At 38.9% G+C, this 19,425-nt stretch overlaps 1 protein-coding gene across 1 annotated transcript in view; it reads left to right on the top strand.

Moving 5' to 3' along the window:
* Positions 1 to 790: 790 nt before the first annotated feature.
* Positions 791 to 19,425, top strand: part of LOC311607361 (olfactory receptor 8K3-like) — a gene marked incomplete at its 3' end in the record, with an annotated part of 34,541 nt that continues 15,906 nt past the window's right edge. Inside the window, exon 1 of the mRNA XM_084799013.1 lies at positions 791 to 882. The remainder of the gene's footprint in view (positions 883 to 19,425) is intronic.

Here is a 19,425-nt window from a genome sequence, read left to right as displayed (position 1 = left end):
CTGAGATGCTATTAAGTCATTTCTTTTTTAATAATTCATTTATTTTTTGTAAAAATTGTTCCTTAAAAGTACTTTGAATAAATATCCCATAAGTAAGTATTATTATTTTTTTGTTTTCTAGGATAAATTATTGCCTACTTATAAGTTTTAAATTTCAGCCATACTCTGTATTTCCATATCTTCCAGGGGAAATTTTTAAAAGGTTGCTCTGGAGATGTGCACAATTTTGCCATAGAGATTATGGGATAGGTCAGATGTAGGTCTGAGGGAACTGTATCTGAATTTAAACTTTGACCTAAATGTAACTCTTTTTTTTTGCCAACTAAATATATCTTAATAATTTATTCATATTATATCTAAATTGTTATTCCATCCCTTGTATCTTCCCATTCCTCCCTCCTTCTCATTTTCCCCTTACTCCCCTCCCCAATGACTGTGAATGAGGGGGACCTCTCCCCCTGTATATGCTCATAGAGTATCAAGTCTCTTCTTGGTAGCCTGCTATCCTTCCTCTGAGTGCCACCAGGTCTCCTCATCCAAGGGAAGTGGTCAAATATGGGGCACCAGAGTTAGTGTAAAAGTCAGAACACACTCTCCACTCAGTTGTGGAGGATGTCCTGTCCATTGGCTAGATCTGGGTAGGTGTTTGAAGTTTACTGCATGTACTGTCTTTGGCTGGTGCCATAGTTTGAGCAGAACCCCTGGGCCCAGATCCGCCCATCATAATGTTTTTCTTATAGGTTTCTAGGACTCTCTGGATCCTTCTATTTCCCCATTCTCCCATGCTTCTCTCACCTAGAGGATGTCCTCCCCTCTGTACCACTTTCCTAGTATGTGAAGACTTTCATGGGACATGCCCCTTGGGCTAGTGTCCAAATATAAGTGAATATATACCATTTGACTTTTTCTGTTTTTGGATTAACTCACTCATTATGATCATTTCTAGTTCAATCCATTTGTCCACAAATTTTGAGAATCCTTGTTTTTAATAGCTGAGTAGTAACTCTTAAAGGAATAATTGCCCTGATTACTATTTTAGTAGTACATTTGTACTAAGTGTAGCTCCCCACGTGGGGATGAATACTTCAAGGAAAAATATGAATTTTAAAAGACTCCTTTATAAATAAATCTTGGAGGAAAATGTACTCAGAGTGTAAATAAATAGGTACTTTATAGAGATGTCTTTAGAAATACTGACATACGCGTATGTATTAAAATGGAACATTGAAGAACTAATAAACATTTCATTTTGTAATATAACAAAAAATAACATTAAATTTAATAAAAGGAAAATATGTCCTCTGGATTCTGAAAACAGAGAAACACAGTCAGTGTTATTATTTATGTTTACTGAATTCTACATATGTACTTTACTTATAAAACAGCATCTCTTTAGGAGTCTTTTCACGGCCTCTTTTACATCATACTGTAGATGATGGGCTACACCCTGGGATTCAACTGGCATAAAGTAAGGACCCTATCACATCATGCAACACGGTATAGATGAAATGAAGTCTCACATACATAAAGAGGATTGTCCCATGATAAGTGGACATTCCAGTGATAACTGCCACAGGTCGATAAGTAGTTCTTGTTCCTTCAATAAGACACACCTTCAGGATTGCCAACAAGATGACTGCATGGAAAACCAGGATTGTTAGGATGATGACTAGCTCAATCAACTCCACAAAGCAGAAAAATAAAAGTTGATTTTTGTTTGTTTCAGAACAAAATGATATCCAGGGAGTTACAACGTCACAGAAGATATGTGTAATTTTATTGGATCCATAGGACAGGTTGAAAGTGGCTACTGTGTAGATAGTAAGATGCCGAACTCCACCAATACAGAAAGCAATGAGAAGACACACAAATTCTGGGTGACAAGCTGCTTTAGTACAGAATAGGTTTGTAAAATAAACATGTTGCAATACCAGGTGCTATACAAGATAGATTTAACTTTCTGAAAATGGAATGGGATAAGTAACAAAGAGATGCTGATAATTCAGATATATAATTATAAATATGATCCTTAAGAGGAGAATATGCATATAAAATTCATTATTACAATGCATAATAAACTGTAATATTATAGATAAATCACAATTTTAAATATCTGTCTTGTGTTGGATATTTAATGTGTTAAATTATAAAAATTTTTCTCTAATATTCATTCTTTCACTATTCATCAAAACATTTTTGATAAGGAATTATAATTAAAATGGATAATACATGTACTGAAAACCTTAAAGAAATTAATGAATTTACAGATAAAATTGATGAATTTTTAGATGTGTCTGGCTTCTGAACAAAAAGAAGATTGAAGCCATCATTTAAAAAATAGTTCTAATGATGCTGGTAACAAGATTTATCAGTTAAGAGTACTAACTTCTCTTACAGAGGAGTAGGTGTTTGATTGTCACCACTCACTTTGCAGGTGACAACCATCCAAACTGCAGTCCCAGAGGATCAAATGTACTCTTCTGGCCCTCATGGGATCCTAATGCACATGGTGCATAGGCATGCATACAGCAAAACCCACACAGATAAAATAAAATAATAATGAAAACTAACGCAGAGCTCCACCAGTACAGAAAGGAATAAAGAGACAGACAAACTCAGGATGACAAGCTGCCCTAGTACAGATGAGGGTTGTAGATTGTTAAACAGTGCTGTAAACTACTACCAACCAGAGAAACTATTCTGTGCTCCTAAAACAAGAAGCATCAGGGATGCACGGCCATAATCTGCAGTAGACTTGGTTTTGAATAGCAAATAAATAGCATGAGGAATAATAAGAAATGACAAAACATTGAAACAATAATGCAACAGATGTTGGAGCTGAACAATACAATCAGTGCTAAGTTTCCAATTAGTCTGAAAAGTTAGTGAGAAATGGAAAAAGAAGAGGAGTCAACGCTCATATTAATCACATTAAAATAAATGGTTTCTTCAGCTGCAGCTTGCATCCTTCCATGTCTGGAGACAACCTCATCATTTCTGTTTACATTTTGATAGAGAACAAATGAGGGGAATGTTAAAAAATACAGGACTGAGGGTGTCCATGCTCTCCTCATCTCTTCGATATCATACTTGAAGTCCTAGCTAGAGCAATATGACAATTAAGGAGATCAAATAGATACACATTTGAAAGGAAGAAGTCAAAATATTGCTACTTTCAGATGATATGATAGTATATATAAGTGACCCCAAAATTCTACCAAGATCTCCTACAGATGATAAATATCTTCAACAAAGGGGCTGGATACAAACTCAATTTTTAAAAAATCTTACCCCTCCTTATCCCTCCTTTATACAAAAGGCAAACAGGCAGAGAACAAAATAGGGGAAACAGCAGCCTTCAAAGTAGCCACAAAAAACCATAAAGTGTCTTGATGTAACTCTAACCAAGCAAGTGAAAAACATGCATGAAAAACTCCAAGTCTTTGAAGAAAGAAATTGAAAAATATATCAGAAGATGAAAACATCTCCCATACTGGTGGATCAGGAGAATCAAAATAGTAAAAATGACCATCTTACCAAAAGCATTTACAGATTCCATGTAATCCCTCTTAAAATTCTTACACAGTTATTTACAGATCTTGGAAGATCATTTATCAAGTTTGTATGGGAAAACAAAAAAACCCAGAATAACTAAAACAATCCTGTACAAAAACATTCTTCCAGAGGAATCTCCATCCCTGATCTCAAGCTGTACTATAGAGTAACAGTAAAGTTTTATTCCTTCTCAAGTCTCTGATGAGGTTGGAGATCAGATTGCTTAGTCTTACCACTAAGCTTAGTTGGTTAGGGGTTCAGATGTTTTCAGATCTAGATGGATGTTTTAAGTTAATAGCGATGAGATATGATAGATATTTATTTTCATTCAGAATTTTAGACTCAACAAGATAGGAAAGATGTTTACTTCAAGTTTGCCAAACACAAACATCTAAAACACTATGAATATAACATGTATATGATTCCTGATTGTTTTGTAGTTATTTCTGCTGTATGTAGTTTATTATTTATATGTAATAATATAAATGTATCTGTTAAAAAAGAAACATAATAAAAATTGAAAAAAAGGGCATAGTACTGGCATAAAAATAGGCTGGTTGATCATTGGAATCGAACTGAAGACCCAGAGTAAACCCACACATCTATGAACACTCAAGTTTTGACAAAGGAGCCAAAACCATAAAATGCAAAAAAAAAAAAAAAAAATAGTATCTTTACCTAACTGGATGTCTACTTGTAAAAAAATGCAAATAGACCCTAATTTATCATCCTGCACAAAAGTAAAGTCCAAGTGAATTAAAGATCTCAACATAAAACCATATACACTAAATCCATTAGAAGAAAATGTGGGGAAGGGCCTTCTGTTAATTGGCACAGGAGAAAACTTCCTGAACAGAATGTAATAGCTCAGGCTCTTAGATCTATAATTAATAAATGGGACTTCATGAAACTGAAAATCTTCTGTAAGGCAAAGGACACTGTCAACAGAACAAAATGGCATCCTACAGACTAGGAAAAGATCTTCACAAACCCTACTTCTGAGAGTTAACATCCAAAATATATAAACAACTCAAGGTATTAATCACCACCTAATCAAATAATAGCATCTTAAAAATGGACTTCAGGACATAACAGATAATTATCAACAGAGGAATATCAAATGGCCAAGAAACACTCAAAGAAATGCTCAATGTTCCTATTTATCTGGGAAATGCAAATAAAAATGACTGTGAGATTCCATCCTACACCTACAAGAATGGCTAAGATCAAAAGCTCAGGTGGCAGCACATGCTGCCAAGGATTTGGATAAAAGGAAATACTCCTTCATTGTTACTGGGAGTTCAAACTTGTACAGACACTTTGTAAATCTGTTTGTCAATTTCTCAGAAAATTACAAATAGTTCTATGTCAATACCTAGCTATACCACCCCTGGGAATGTACACAAAAGATGCTCCATAATAAAACCAGGATATTTACTTAGGTATGTTCATGGCAGCTTTATTTGTAATGGCTAGAATCTTGAAACAAACTAGATGTCCCTCAACAGAAAAATAGATAAAGAAACTGTGGTACATTTCTACAATGGAATACTATTTAGCAATCAAAAAATGAAAAAAAAAAAAAAGGAACTCTTCAAATTTGCAGGCAAATTGATGGAGCTAGAAAAGATCATCCTGAATTAGGTAACCCAGACCTAGAATTACAAGCATAGTATAGACTCACTTATTAGCGAGTGAGTATACTCGCTACAGGATAAACACAGTACAGTACACAGACCTAAAGAAACTAAATAACAAGGAGGCCCCTAGAGAGAATTCATAATTCATATTCAAAAGAACAATAGAATAGACAATTAAAGCCATTGAAGAGAAGGAACTGGAATTGCGACTAAGATAGAGGTCCTCTGAAAGACTCCATTCACACAGCTGGGGATGCAGTCAGATGCTGAGACTCACTGCCTAACTTCAGGGGGAACACATGGATTCTTATGGGAAATGTTGGGACTTGAAGTGCCTAGCGGGTTCTGGTGCTCCACAAAGATACCAATGGAGCCAACATATCCAGGTGGAGGAGGGGAGGCTGCTGCAGAGAGTAATGCAACAACCATGGACCTTGTATGGTGAGGATCAAGACCCTCTGCTCAGATGTAGTATATAGCCCTTTTGGTTCCTATAATATGGAAATTAGGTGCTACCTCTGACATAGAGTATGGCCCCCACATGTGGATCATGCCTCCTCGGTGGGGAGGGGCCTTGCCAGGCCACAGAGGCCACAGATGTAGGCAGTTCAGACAAGATTTGATAAGCTGAGGTCAGATGTTAGGGGAGGAGGGCTAATCGTTTTGAGGACTCATGGAGGAGGGGACATGAGGGAGGGAGTGTGGGAGCAGGAGGCAACGAGAGAAGGGGCTACATTGTGCTGTAAAATGAACCAATTTTTAAAAAGAAAAGATAAAGAAAAAAAGAACAAAATTATGTAGTTTTTAGACCTATAAAAGAAAAGAAGATGATTAGAATCATAACTCAGAAAGAGAAGAGGGGTTTGCAAACATTTATGTATTTACAAAACATACATAATAAATTTATCGATGTTCCTTAAGTAGTCATTTAAAAATAAAATCTCAGAGGATGGAGAAATGGATTAGGTTTAGGAGCACTTGCTTTTCTGGAGATGATTTATGTTTAGTTCCTAGAACCTACGTAAGTTAGATCAAACTTAATAATTTAGCTTCAAGAGGACTTGATATCTGTGGCTTCTGCAGGCTCCTGTACTCACACCCACAAATTATCATTCCTACTCAGAATAAAAATAAAATAAAGTTTGTAAACATGTACTGAATAATATGAATATAGAGTAAATTATTATTTTCCATTGCAGAAGACAAGTATATTCTACTCTAGGAGACCATACAAATGAGCTGTAAAATTAGCTTGAGAAGATGACTCAGGGGGCAGAGTGTTTATTACTTGATACATTATCCCATTACTCTGACAGTGACATAAGAGGGATAGAGACAAAATGCCACAGATACTTGTGGAACAATTAATTTGGCAAGTACGCTGTGGACTAAAGATGAGGGGAATGAAAGCAAGCTATTCCCAAGCCTTTCTAGCTCTTTCTGAACTCATGCTGGCTGGTTCAACTTGTCCCGGGCAGCCTCCTTGCCAGCAAGAAAGACGCGGGAACCAGGATCCTTCTGCAAACCTCTTTATTGAAGAATGAAGGAGGAAGACGCAGAGCACAAAGGGCGCCCTGCTTAAGGAGGTCCCGTGGCCCCAGGGCAGCGTGTGCGAAACGTATTGGCTATTAGGTCTTCACCAACTATGACGCCCCGGGCTGGGCGGTGATCAAGCCTGGCTGTACAGCTGTCGCATGCGCATTGACTCGTTTATTAGGCTCATCCCAGACAAAGGAGATAGGAAATTGGCGCCAACTCAGAGCACGGCTCTCCACATCAACTCTGCTCTTCTGGCCTAATCTCCTCACCAAGCTGACTGATTCAAATTGGCTTCTTTTGACTTCTGACTGAATTGCTCTGTCTCACCTCAAACTAATTCTTGCAATATGTTTTAAGCTTGTGGCTCATTCTTATTCTCTAGTTTGTTACATATTCACCTTTTTCTAAACTGTTCTTTATGCAGCCTGTTTTGTAACACTATACTGGTAATCAACTCTCAGCAAAAACTCCTCTTTTTCTGCCGGCAACTGCTCTTAAGCACCCTCTTTCCTGTCTTGTTCTAGGGGGAGTTGGTCATATCGGATCTCTTACTAATTCTGCCAAATCTTTTTCTAAGTCATCATTTTTTCTTCCCCTTAATTAAATGACACTTTCAAACATGGCTTCTTCCTTCTATAAACTAACCTACCTTCATTGTTTGAGATTAAAGGTGTGTACTAACTGCCTATGAGTATTCCAACCAGATAATAATGTAATTCAGAGTGTGTCTGCAGGTCAACTGGATCACTGAGGCCTGGAAGAACTTTGAATGTGGTCCCTAACCAAAGCATCCAAGTTGCTGGATTAAAATTTCTCTACATCTTACACTTTTCTGTTGAAGATTAAAAAATTGGGCTATTTCTCTAATTTCTTTCTCAGCCTGTTTGTCTTTTGTACAGGGGAGGGAGACTGGTTTTTAAAATTGATTTTGTATAAGTCCACTTTCTGAAGGTGTTTATCAGCTATAGGAATGCCTTGATAGAATTCTTGGCGTTACTTATGCGTACTATCATATCATCTGAAAATAGTGACACTTGGAGTTATTCCTTTGTGCTTTGTTTCCCTGTGAACTCCTTTAGTTGTCTTATTGTTCTAGCTAGGATATTAGCCACATAATATAAGACAACTACATTACAATAAACAGACACAAAGAAACCAAATAACAAGGAGGACCCTAGGGAGAATGTTTGATTCTCATTCAGAAGGACAAATAGAATAGACAATGGAAGCAGTGGACTAGAAGGAACAGGACGGGAGCCTAAGATGTAGGTCCTCTGAAAGACTCCATCCATCTGGATATCCAAGCAAATGCTGAAACTCACATCCAAATGTCAGGGTGGATCACAGGAAGACTTATGGAAGGACTTGAAGGACATAGAGTGTTCAGAAACTCCACAAGGAGACCAGTAGAGCCAACAAGTCCAGGTGGAGGAAGGGGGTGCTACACAGACTGATGCACGAACCAAAAACCATGCGTGGTGAGGACCTAGAACCTCTTTCAGATGTAGCAGATAGGCAGTACAGTCTCCTTGTGGTTGCCACTATATAGGGAGTAGGGAGGGACGACTTCTGACATGGACTCTGGTACCCACTCTTTGATCACTTCCCTCTGGAAAGGCAGCCTCGCCAGGCCACAGAGGAAGAAAATTCAGGCAGTGCAGATGAGTCTTGATAGGCTGAGGTCAGATGTTAGGGGAGGAGGCATCCCTTTTTCTGAGGAATAGGGGATGGATGGAGGGGAGACTGGGGGAGAAAGCATGGGACTGGGAGGCAATTAGGGAGGGGGCTACAATCAGGCTATAAAGAGAACAAATTTCTAAAAACTATTTTAAAAATTGTACACAGCTTAACTATAACAACAGAAACAGTTATCAATGCAAATGTCCTTTTTGAAGATTTGTTGATGCCATGATCCTTCATAATGTTTGTGTTCAGAGGCAGCCTCACAATGCAGTCAGACACCTATCTTATTCAGCTATTGATAGTTTATGAACCGACACCCCAAGACTGATTGCAATCAGGAATACAATCCATTCTTAATTTGTACCTGTTGCCTAGAGACAGGTTTCTCGGTGGCATGATGCTTTCCACTTCATTTGGATGCTTAGCCAATGTTCTCTTGAGGCTTGTTTATCTGCATCTATCAATTCAAGGTTGATAAACATGTGTTCCCACGCCTGGGTTCTCATGTACATCTGAGACGTGTGAAGTAAAGTCCTTACACTTGCAGAGCACAAAGTACCCACTCAGCCATAAATTTAGACTGCAAAATGTGTGAGTGGAAAATGTATTTAATAAAATATTATTTTCTTTTATCCTTTCATCCTCTCTTCATGTCTTTCTTCTTTCCTCTCTTTCTTCTTTCTTCTTTTTTTTCTTTTTGAATAAATTCAAACTTCCTCTTGATCTGTTATCTTCTTGCCTTCATCAGTGATACAATGCCTAAACATACAACCTGGAAATGTTAAAATTTAGAGCATTTAAAACTGTTATATGCTTCCATAGGTCAATGTTAGTAAATAACTTTTAGGAGTATAGCAATCATGATTAATATAATTATGTGAAATTATACTACATATTTTATGTAAATAGTTTAACATTTGCCCTTATGCAAATCAACATTGTCAAAACTTGTGCCCTGATGCCTATTAAACTAACTGTTCCCTTTCCCCGCAGCCTTCTGTTCCTGCTGATCCAGTTTTCATCCATATATTTTCCTATCATAGAAGTTCACATAATTGACTCTCCGTAAAGATGACCTTGATATCTTGGATATGTTTAACTGTTTCAAGGTTCAAGACCTTGAAACTCCCACAGCATAACCTGCTTGAGACAGTCGTGTGAACCTACCCCAAGGCAGTGGGTAAATTACAAAACTTTTTTGAAAATTACTAACAAGGAAGGCTAACGAGTATATACTTTTACGAAAACACAAAGTGCATGTACCAAAAACATATCCAATTTCTACTAATGGCTTAGTCACACCTGTCCTTCCACGGTCCTTCTGTAACAAAACTGCAAGTACTGCTTACCCTCCCTGCAATGCTGCTACATCCCAATGGCTTCAGCCAGAAAAGCTCCAACAGCAGTTTAAGATGCAGGGAGATGTAAATCCACAAAGCCCCATTATTACCACATGGGTTATATTGGGACAGGTTTTTTCTACGGTAGATGAAGAAACCAACATGAATAGATATGTTGTTCTTGGCCTTAGGTTCCAGGTGTCACTGTAAAATGTAAAATCCTACTAATGGAATACTGATACCCTTCTCGTAGAGAGATAATGTAAACTATGGCCTTAGTAGAGACCTAACATTACAGTTGAGCAAGTTACCCAGATAAGAGACCAAACCTTCGAAGCTGAGTTCACTTCAGCTATGGGAAAGAGACAGATTGAGTAATTATTCTTTAATGAGATGCTGTACTTCTCCTTCCTCAAATTTCCACCCCAAAAACTGTCCCTAAGAGAAACCAGGAAGTTAAACAAGACCCCTCTAAGTATTCATTTTTTTCTGCTGTCTTTTTCTTTTAGATACTGTGTGGTGTCTTGTTGTTGTTGTTGTTGATTTTCTTAAATGGTGCATTTGTTTCCATACAATATCTCTAAAGCCTCTCTCCCCTCCATCGGACTCTTTACTATGAATCTCACCTCCTGGTTGTCTTAGCATGGCTTTCTCTCTTCCTCATCTTTGTCTTCATTTTTGGGGAGAGGGGATAAACAGGTGTTCAGATTTACATCCCATATCTTCGCTCCCATTTCTAAATTTAAATTCTATTTAAAAGTCAATTCATTTTTAGTTTGTTTTTAAGAAATTTTATTGATAGCATTAAGACACCTAAGGAAATCCAGTTTCCCTTTTTTTCATCAGCATTCCCTCCAGTGACAGGTTCTTTCTGCAGATAATGGCAGATTACCTCATTCCTAATGTACCCATGAAGACTGATTTATATGGACAATACAATCTAGCCCCTCTTAATGTAAGTGCTCTGTACATAGAAAAGGGCTTTTTTTTTTTAGAGACATGGCAGTATATACTTATGCCCAGTTTCTCACAGGAAACATACAGATATATCTTAGTATAATAGGACTTCACTTATATTTTTGTGAATTTTATTGTGTTAATCAAATAGATATTTTTAATATTTTAAATACATAGCACAGTACTATGGACAGAATTCTTTTTTTTTCCTCCTTTATTAATTTATTCTTGTTACACCTCAATGGTTATCCCATCCCTTGTATCCTCCCATTCTTCCCTCCCTCTCAATTTCCCCTTATTCTCCTCCCCTATGACTGTTCCTGAGGGGGATTACCTCCCCCTCTATATGATCATAGGGTATCAAGTCTCTTCTTGGTAACCTGCTGTCCTTCCTCTGATTGCCACCAGGTCTCCCCGTCCAGGGGACATGGTCAAAGGTGAGGCACCAGAGTATGTGAGAAAGTAATATCCCACTCTCCACTCTACTGTGGAGAGTGTTCTGTCCATTGGCTACATCTGGGTAGGGGCTTAAGGTTTACCGCCTGTATTGTCCTTGGCTGGTGCCTTAGTTTGAGCGGGACCCCTGTGCCCAAATCTGCCTATCATAATGTTCTACTTGTAGGCTTCTAGGACCCTCTGGGTCCTTCTACTTTGCCTTTCTCCCATGATTCTCTCGTCTAGAGTCCCACTAGAATGTCCTCTCCTCTGTCGCAGTTTCCTGGTAAGTGAAGGCTTTCGTGGGACATGTCCGTTGGGCTAATATGCAGATATAAGTGAGTATATACCATTTGAGTCTTTCTGCTTCTGGGTTAACTCACTCATTATGATCATTTCTAGCTCAATCCATTTATCCACAAATTTCGGGAATTCCTTGTTTTTAATAGCTGAATAGTATTCCATAGTGTATATGTACCACAGTTTCTTTATCCATTCTTCTATTGAGGGACACTTAGGCTGTTTCCATGTTCTGGCTATTATGAATAAGGCTGCTATGAACATGGTTGAGCAAATTTTCTTGCTGTGTGCTGAAGCATCTTCTGGGTATATTCCAAGGAGTGGAATAGCTGGGTCTTGAGGAAGCCCTATTCCCATTTTTCTGAGATAGCACCAGATAGATTTCCAAAGTGGTTGTACTAGTTTGCATTCCCACCAGCAATGAAGGAGTGTTCCTCTCTCCCCACATCCTCGCCAGCATGTGGTGTCGCTTGAATTTTTGATCTTAGCCATCCTGATGGGTGTAAGATGGAATCTCAGCGTTGTTTTGATTTGCATTTCCCTGATGATTAAGGAGGTTGAGCATTTCTTTAAGTGTTTCTCAGCCATTTGATATTCCTCTGTTGAGAATTCTCTGTTTAGTTCCATGCCCCATTTCTCGATTGGGTTATTTGGTTTGGTGGTATTTAATTTCTTGGGTTCTTTATATATTTTGGATATTAGACCTTTGTCAGATGTAGGGTTGGTGAAGATCTTTTCCCAGTCTGTAGGCTGTCACTTTGCTCTCTTTACCGTGTCACCTGCCTTACAGAAGCTTCTCAGCCTCATGAGGTCCCATTTATTATTTGTTGACATTAATGCCTGGGCTGTTGGTGTTCTGTTCAGGAAGTTGTCCCCTGTGCCAATATGTTCCAGGCTCTTTCCCATTTTTTCTTCTAAGTGATTTAGTGTCTCTGGTTTTATGTTGAGGTCTTTAATCCACTTGGATTTGAGTTTTGTACAAGGTGACAAATATGGGTCCAGTTGCATTTTTTTACACATAGACATCCAGTTAGACCAGCACCACTTGTTGAAGATGCTATCCCTTTTCCATCGAATGGATTTGGCTTCTTTGTCAAAAATCAAATGACCATATGTGTGTGGATTCATATCTGGGTCTTCGATTCGATTCCACCGATCAACCGGCCTGTTGCTGTGCCAGTACCATGCTGTTTTAATTACTATTGCTTTATAGTACAGTTTGAGATCAGGTATGGAGACTCCTCCAGAGCACCTTTTATTGTACAAGATTGTTTTAGCTATTCTGGGTTTTTTGTTTTTCCATATGAAGTTCAGAATTGAACTTTCAATGTCTTAAAAAATTGTGTAGGTATTTTGATAGGGATTGCATTGAATCTGTAGATTGCTTTTGGTAGGATGGCCATTTTTATTATGTTAATTCTCCCTATCCATGAGCAAGGTAGATCCTTCCATCTTCTCATGTCATCTTCAATCTCTTTCTTTAGGGTTTTGAAATTTTTTTCAAACAGGTCCTTCACTTGCTTAGTAAGAGTAACTCCTAAGTACTTTATATTGCTTGTGGCTAGTGTGAAGGGTGTAGTTTTCCTAATTTCTTCCTCTGCAAGCTTATCATTTGTGTATAGGAAGGCTACAGACTTTTTTGAGTTAATTTTGTATCCAGCCAATTTGCTGAAGGTGTTTATCAGCTGTAGGAGGTCTCTGGTGGAATTTTGAGGGTCGCTTATGTAGACTATCATATCATCTGCAAATAGGGATAATTTGACTTCCTCCTTTCCCATTTGAATACCCTTGATCTCCTTATGTTGTCTTATTGCTCTGGCTAGAACTTCGAGTACTATATTGAAGAGATATGGAGAGAGTGGGCAGCCTTGCCTTGTTCCTGATTTTAGAGGAATTTCCTTAAGTATCTCACCATTTACTTTGATTTTGGCTATTGGCTTCCTATATATAGCCTTGATTATGTTGAGGAAAGTGCCTTGTATTCCCGATCTCTCTAAAACTTTAAACATGAATGGGTGTTGGATTTTATCAAATGCTTTCTCTGCATCCAAAGAGATGATCATGTGGTTTTTTATTTTCATTTTGTTTATGTGGTGGATTACATTGATGGATTTCCATATATTAAACCATCCCTGCATGCCTGGAATGAAGTCTACTTGGTCATGATGAATGATATCTCTGATGTGCTCTTGTATTCGTTTTGCAAGTATTTTATTTAGTATTTTTGCATCGATGTTCATCAGAGAAATTGGTCTGAAATTCTCTTTCTTTGTTGAGTCTTTGTGAGGTTTAGGTATCAATGAGACTATGGCCTCATAGAATGAGTTTGGTAATGTTCCATCCCTTTCTATCTTTTGGAGTAGCTTGAAGTGTATCGGTATTAGCTGGCCCTTGAAGGTCTGGTAGAATTCTGCACTGAAGCCATCTGGCCCTGGGCTTTTTTTGGTTGGGAGACTATCAATGATTACTTCAATTTCTGTAGGGGAAATGAGACTATTTAGCTTGTTTATCTGTTCTTCACTCAACTTTGGCAAGTGAAATTGATCAAGAAAATCGTCCATTTCCCTTAGATTTTCAAATTTTGTGGCATATATGCCTTCAAAGTAGGATCTTATGATTCTTTGTATTTCTTCAGTGTCTGTTGTTATGTCTCCCTTTTCATTTCTGATTTTGTTGATTTCAGTACTGTCTCTCTGCCTTTTAGTTAGTTTGGCTAATGGTCTGTCTATCTTGTTGACTTTCTCAAAGAACCAGCTCTTGGTTTTGTTGATTCTTTGGACTGTTTTCTTAGTTTCTAATTTGTTAATTTCACCCCTGAGTTTGATTATTTCCAGACGTCTACTCCTTTTGGGTGTTTCTGCTTCTTTTTTTTCCAGGGCTTCCAGTTGTGTCGTTAAGGTATTTATGTGCGATGCTTCCAATTTCTTTTTAAAGGCATTTAGTGCTATGAATTTTCCTCTTAGCACTGCTTTCAATGTATCCCACAAATTTGGGTATGTTGTTCCTTCATTTTCATTGAATTTCAGAAACTCCTTGATTTCTTTCTTTATTTCTTCCCTGACCCAGGTGTCATTTAGCAGAGAATTGTTTAGTTTCCACATACGTGTAGGCTTTTGGTTATTTCTGTTGTTGTTGAATTGCAGCCTAAGCCCATGATGATCTGATAGGATACAAGGTATTATTTCAATCCTCTTGTATCTGTTGAGGCTTTCTTTGTGAACTATAATGTGATCAATTTTGGAGAAGGTTCCATGGGGTGCAGAGAAGAAGGTATATTCTTTCTTGTTTGGGTGAAAGGTTCTATAGATATCTGTTAGATCCATTTGACCCATGGCATTGGTTAATGATGTTATTTCTCGGCTTAGTTTCTGTTTCGATGACTTGTCCTTCAGTGAGAGTGGGGTGTTGAAGTCTCCCACTATTATTGTGTGGGGATCAATGTGTGGTTTAAGCCTTTTTAGCAGATCTTTTACAAATGTGGGTTCCCTTGTATTGGGAGCATAGATGTTCAGAATTGTGATGTCATCTTGGTTGACTTTACCTTTGATGAGTAAGAAGTGTCCATCCTCATCCCTTTTGATTAATCTTGGTTGAAAATCTATTTTGTTCGATATTAAAATGGCTACGCCTGCTTGCTTCTTGTGTCCATTTGCTTGGAATATTTTTTTCCAACCTTTTATCCTGAGGTAATGCCTATCATTATGGGTGAGATGTGTTTCTTGAATGCAGAAGAATGTTGCATTCTGTTTATGCACCCATTCAGTTAGTCTGTGTCTTTTTATTGGCGAATTGAGATCATTGATGTTGAGAGATATTAACGACCAGTTATTATTAAGAGTCTTAGATTTGATGTTGGTTCCAGTTGAGCGTTTGTGTAGTTGTGTTTTTGCCATGGTATAGTTATCTATTTCCTGAGTAGTTTTGATTGTAGCTTGACCCTTTGGGATGGAGTTTTCCTTCTAGTACCTTCTGTAAAGCTGGATTTGTGGATAGGTACTGTTTGAATTTGGTTTTGTCATGGAATATTTTGTTTTCTCCATCAATGTTTATTGATAGTTTTGCTGGGTAAAGTAGTCTGGCCTGGCATCTGTGGTCTCTTAGGGTTTGCAGGATCTCTGTCCAGGCCCTCTGGCTTTGATGGTCTCTGCTGAGAAGTCGGGTGTAATTCTGATAGGTTTGCCATTAAATGTTACTTGGCCCTTTTCCCTTGCAGCTTTTAATATTTTTTCTTTGTTCTGTATGTTTTGTGTTTTGATTATTATGTGACGGGCAGTTTTTCTTTTCTGGTCAATTCTATTTGGTGTTCTGTATGCCTCTTGTATGTTTATAGGCATCTCTTTCTTTAGATTGGGGAAATTTTCTTCTATGATTTTTTTGAGAAGTGTTTCTGGGCCTTGGAGTCTGATATCTTCTCTTTCTTCAATGCCTATTATCCTCAGATTTCTTCTTTTCATGGTGTCCTTAATTTCTTGGATGTTTTGTGTCAGGAGTTTTCCAGATTTGGCATTTTCTTTATTGGTTGCTTCAAGATCTGTTATTGTATCTTCTAGACTTGAGATTCGTTCTTCCATGTCTTGGATTCTGTTAGAAAAGCTCAGCACTGTGTCATTCGCCTTCTTCTCTGAGGCCTCACGTTCTCGTTTTTCTTCTGTCTGTGTGTTTATCATTGAATCCATTTTCATTTTCATATCTTGAACAGATTTTTTAATTTCTTTCATCTGGTTGTTTATATTTTCCTGAAAATTTTCCAGTTCCACTCTATGTGCTTCTTTTATGTCTCGCACCTGCTTTGCTGCTTCTTCCTGCATCTGATTTCGAATTTTATTTGTTTCCTCCATTAACATCCTCATTACCAAGGATCTGAGGTCATTTTCTTGTGTTTCTATTGTATGTGAGTTCTCCGGGTTGTTTTCTTTGGGATAGCTGGGAACTGGAGACGTCACGTTGTTTTGGGGTTTTTTGCGAATGCTTTTACGCTGTCCCTTAGACATCTTGCTGTCTCTGTGTTTGTTGGGTAACTTCCAGAGTTGAGTGGAGAGAGTCTGATGATAGATTCACTTGTTTTCTCACGATTTCCGTAGGCTGGAAGCCCTGATATTTCACTGGTGTGGATGGCAGGAGGTTATTCCTGTAGTTTTGGGCTCTCACCACCAGTGATCCTCAGCTCCTCTTTGCTGTGGGTCCTGCAATCGTTCTGGGTCTCTGAATGATCGTTGGGTCAGGCCAAGGTATCCACAACCTTTTGGGTCCCCTGCCAAGTCCAGCCAAGGATACTGGGCCTGAGCTACGCGTCAAGCTCAGCTAGTTTCTCAGGGCCTGAACCGTCTGCCACAGCAGGAGAACTTCGACTGCACTGAGCAAGCACCTGGTGGAAGTGAGCGCTCCGCCCAGCTTGTGTCACAGCAGGAAAACCAAGGCTGCGCTGAGCAAGCACCCAGGGTATAACTGAGCACTCCGCCCAGCCTGCGTCACAGCAGGAAAACTGCTGCAGCGCTGAGCAAGCACCTAGGGTAGAAGTGAGCTCTTCATCAGGCTTGCATCACCGCAGGGAAACTGAGACCATGCTGAGCAAGCACCCAGGGTAGAAACGAGGGCTCCGCCCAACTTGTGTCACAGCAGGAAAACTGCGTCTGCGCTGGGCAAGCACCCAGAGTATAACTGAGCACTCCGCTCCGCTCGCGTCACAGCAGGAAAACTGCGTCTGCACTGGGCAAGCACCCGGAGTATAACTGAGCGCTCTGCCCCACTCGTGTCACAGCAGGAAAACTGCATCTGCGCTGAGCCGGAGCCCAGGGTAGAAGCGGGCACACTGCCTAGCCTGCGTCACAGCAGGGGAGCTGCGCCTCGGGCAGAATTGCCCGCCGAGCCGAGCCAGCCTCTCCACAGCACAGCTTACTGAGCAAACCCAGGACTCTGGGCCGAACCGTCCGCTGAGTCCAGCCTGGGTCTCAAGGCACCACGTGACCCAAATCCTGTCCAGAGTCCCCTCTCCCACAGCAACTCCCACCGTCCACCGCACTAATCGCCTCCACTGTAAGGCTCTGAGCTGCAAACCTCAGGCATCGCCGCTGGCGCTGCCAGAGCCGCTGATGGCACTGCTGTCCCCACCGCCACCGCTCTGATCCGAGAAAGTCCTCGCTCCTCCCGTGTGCAGGGGACAGGCAGGTCCTCCGCACCTTGGTCCCTCCGAACCGTGGAGCACTTCTGCTGCCGTGGTGTGGGGACCTTGGTGTTCCTGGCTCAGAAATCTGTGCAATTCCCTGAATTGTTCGCTGGAGCTTTCAAACACGGTCCACACTGCTCGCCACCATCTTGGATCTCCTGGACAGACTTCTTACCACATAGTTGCAATGCATCTTTGTATAACTGAGATTCCATGTATATATATAAAAAATAATCATTTCTCACAGCCCCTTCTTTGGAACTCCATATTTGATTCTATAAGACTGTATTTCATTTTTCTAGACTTCTCAGAAAGGTGACAGCTAGCAACACTTGTCCTATAACTGATATACTGCACTCAGAGTGGTGTCCATAAACTTACTTTTGTTATTACACATGCCAGGACAACTTGGTTTAAGCTTAGCAAAAAGTCTGTTTGAAACTACCAATATTTTTGGATAAGACTCAGAAGCAGGTTTTAGGAGAGAAAGAGAAAAAGAGAAGGAAATTCTATGCAAAATTGTTCCTGACAATTACTGGACCATCTGAAACACTCTAGGGTAATCAATGAGTTTCTCAGCAAGTCCTTAGGGAATTCTCTGAAGTTAAGAAACAGTATAAATTGTCCTAAAAATTCTAAGTTATGGAATAAATTAAAGTATTATGAGAGAACAAGTCTTATTCTAGGTAACAAAGAGATTCTTTCCTGATGTTCTGGGTGTGGAGAGTGTCACTGGTAACAGCCACCTGCGACTGTGGCCTTGCTGGGTAGCGTAAGTGCCTGTTTCTAACTCAGTCTGTGGTGTCTGCTGTTCTATGGAATGGAGCAGTAGGCAGACACATCGGCTCTATTTTCCATTTTTATGGGTTTTAATCTTCTACTAAGTTAACAGAGGAAATGCCCACACAGCGTGGAAAAATGACACGTTATTCCAGTGTAGATAATATTTGTGTGTATATCATTTTATATAACAAAAATGTGACAGAAATGAAGGAGAGGAAGCATTGATTAAAATACATAGATTGCATGGTGCGATTGTTGTTTGATTATTTATATTTGTTTAGGGAGAAATTAGGGAAAAGAATATATGTAAAAGAGTACATCATTGTATTCTGTAAACACTGAAGTCTATAGACTTTTGCTGCCTCTCATTTATTCTGCAAGTAAATATTATGAGAAACTCATTGCTAATTTTCTTGAAATACACATGCTTAGTATCAAAATATGTTTTTTAAATATCCAAGTCTGTGGTAATGGCACCATGTCATTTGTTTCATTGTGGGAACTAACTATATATATAAATCATAGTGTTAAAAAGAATCACAAGTGCTTTGTATGAACGAACAATGCATCTCTTTCCATTGAACTTTAATATAGCTGAGATGAATTATTGTCATCTCATTTTACTTAGGACACCATAGCTGCTTATTAGAGGGAGCTAAGAAGAGTACTGTGTTTTATGATTAGAAACCAATCAGTAACAAGCACCAAAGAGTAAGACTTAAGCCCTGTATAACGCTGTATTTATTCAAGGTACTACCTCAGTATTGTAATCTGATATGTGTTCAATATAAGGAAGATGCATAGATAGGGCCAGAGTGCAATATAAGGCAGTATTAGTCATATAGACAATGTTCTATGAAATGTAATTTATATATAACAATAATATATATAAATTATGTATAAATACAATTGTTTAAAATTGTGTAAATGTTTATACACAGACAGATTTTCATCCAATTTCTTTGTGAAGTGCATCATTAAAAAATTTTGAGGATATTGATGGTTATAATTTTTGACATTGAATAATAGC

Source organism: Acomys minous, assembly GCF_964271855.1.
Source record: "Acomys minous genome assembly, chromosome: 10".
NCBI classification, from domain to species: domain Eukaryota; kingdom Metazoa; phylum Chordata; class Mammalia; order Rodentia; family Muridae; genus Acomys; species Acomys minous.
The sequence above is the reverse complement of the archived record's forward strand: the minus strand, read 5'-3'. Positions and strand labels throughout refer to the sequence as shown.